The 2,658-nt window shown below is 37.2% G+C and overlaps 1 pseudogene; it reads left to right on the forward strand.

The window, feature by feature from the left end:
• The first annotated feature begins 593 nt into the window (after positions 1-593).
• LOC134486890 (large ribosomal subunit protein uL22-like) lies at positions 594-1,071 on the forward strand (annotated as a pseudogene).
• Positions 1,072-2,658: the final 1,587 nt, after the last annotated feature.

The raw sequence follows: 2,658 nt of genomic DNA on the forward strand, positions 1-2,658 counted from the left end.
TAAGTTTGCTTGGTTTTATGCAATATAGCATTATATATTCATAGTATATATTGTGTTTTACTAATCTATTAAAAATATGGTACATTCTATTTGAAAGAATGTTTTTTCAAATATATAATCTAAAAACCCTTGAAAGGTGACCAATATTCTCTTACCTCACTTGATTTTAATTTTTTCTCCATATTATATTTTAAGATCATTTTCTAATTTCTACATGTTTGTACAATTTGGAGTAAAATGAGTTTCTTTTGAAAATATATTTTAAGTACTGTGCACTTTTAGAAACTTCAAAGACTTTTTTCCCACCATGAACAGTACAAAGCATGCCTCTTTTCTAATTCGTTTGAAATCAAACCTATACATTTGCACTTTTTTTCTTCTCCCAAGAGGGGAATTTTGTGTGAAGAATTTCATGGGATTGAACATGAGTCATCCAGGCCTCGATTGAATTTTGTTTTCATCATCATTAGATTTCATACTGACTCTTAGTATAGAGTCTTTATATTTGAAAGTGGAAATTAAGATGCATACCAGATAACAATGTAATTGTTGGGCTTTCTCTTACTGGAAGTGACCAGAGGTGATGTGCAAAGATGGTTGGTTAATCTCTTGACTCAGAAAACCCCACCAAATCATGCAAATCAAGAGGTTCAACCTTTTGTGTTCATTTTAAGAACACCCAGGACACTGCCCAGGCGATCAAGGGTATGCATATCCAAAAGGCCACCAAGCATCTGAAAGATGTCACAGGAACACTGGTCAAAAAGGAGTGCTGAAGTTTTGCTGCATGTGCTTAAAAATGCAGACAGAAAAGCTGAACTTAAGGGTTTAGATGTAGATTCTCTAGTCATTGAACACGTCCAGGTGAACAAGGCCCCTAAGATGTGCAGATGAACCTTCAGAGCTCATGGCCAGATTAACCCATCCATGAACTCTGCCTGCTACACCGAGATGATGCTGAGAAGGAACAAATTGTTCTAGAGCCAAAAGAGGAGGTTACACAGAAGGAAAAAAGATATCCCAGAAACTGAAGAAATAAAAATTCATAGCACAGGAATAAATGCAGCATAAAATAAATGCAGATATAGTAAAGGTCAATAAAACAGAATGTAAACATTGAGTATGTAATTAACAATTAATAGAATTGAATCCCTATTTTTTCTTAACAAACTGTTAAGATGGTTGAAGCCCAATTTTTAGGAATCAATTATCTCCTTCCGCCATGTATCCTGTCTGTGGGTTGACTATGTGTTTTCCTAGCTTGGCAGAAGGTGCCTTTACCCACTAAACCCTGGAACTGAGAGAATGTTTCCTATAAAGATTGCAGATTGAAAATTGCCCATGCCAAATGTTGAATGGCACAGGCAAAAAAAGGTGGAAGGGCTGAATAAGATCAAATGGTAAATTGTAGCTGTCTTCATGTCCATAGCTTTGTGTACAGAAGAAGCTATCTTGGGATGAATTATGTTGTTGGGTCGTATTCAGCGATGAGATTCTGAGAAGCTATGTTGAGTGGTTGAATTGTCCTTCATGAACAATTTTCCTTTGACGTGACTAGAACACAGGCAGTAGAGGGGAAATAGGATATAGTTAATGGGATATACCAGGAAATCTCCTGGCTACCAGTAAGCCCATGGACTGAAGATGCCTCTCTGATTCCTTGATTGATATGCTGGGAAACAATGCAATAAGTAGATGTGTGTGTGTGTGTGTGTGTGTGTGTGTGTGTGTGTGTGTGTGTGTGTGTGTTCCTCAGTCACTCTGCATCTTAGTTTTCAAAATGATTTCTCTCTGAATCTGTAGATTTCCTAGTTGGGAAAAGAACAATTCACATTACACCCAGGAAAATATTAACACAATAAAAATAGTTTGACAAGGTAAATTTTGTTTGAATAAGAGTCCCTCCACAGGTCAGACTATGTTAGCAAATATATTCCCCCTTAGCCTGAAACGATGTCTGTCTTTTTATGTCTACCTGGGCAGTGACTGTCCCATCTCACTGAGGGGAGCTCATCTCCATAGCTTGATCGGATTAGATAATTCCTACAGAAGGGAACATGGAGATTTAGAAAGGTTGGGTCACTATCTAAGTACTGTTGAAAAAAAAAAGTTTCTCACTGCCTTTTTTGCTAGACTATCTGGGCTAGCCAACATTGCTAAAATCCACCTAGGTCTGTTTCCTCAGAACAGCTACATGAGGCACATGCTATTTTTATACCATGTTAAAGATGTTAAACCAGTTTCTTCGGGGTTCTATGGTAGGCACTTTACCCACTGAGCTATATCCACAAGATACAAATAAACATTTTTAAATTCTCAAAGTATTTTTGGGTGGTGGGGGTGAGAGTGAGTTTCTAAAGGCTCTCTTAAAAAGTATCCTCACTAATGTCCTGTTTACTTATTTATTTAATTAATTATTTTTACTTGCTTATTTGCGTATCTTTAGTAGTGTTAAAGTAGCAAGAAAGGCTGGTTAAAGAAAACTTCCTGGTAAAGAGAACAGATCTGGTCAGGATGGAGATCTATCAGTTCACTTGGGCTGCGTCAATCACTTGAACAAGACCACCCTTAAGAAGGTCCGCTCACTTCAGGCACACTAAAGAGATCTGTGCATAATTAGCCCATTAATGAAATTCTGTGCATTTCCTTGTAAGGACA

Source organism: Rattus norvegicus, chromosome 4, assembly GCF_036323735.1.
Source record: "Rattus norvegicus strain BN/NHsdMcwi chromosome 4, GRCr8, whole genome shotgun sequence".
In the NCBI taxonomy this organism is placed as follows: Eukaryota; Metazoa; Chordata; class Mammalia; order Rodentia; family Muridae; genus Rattus; species Rattus norvegicus.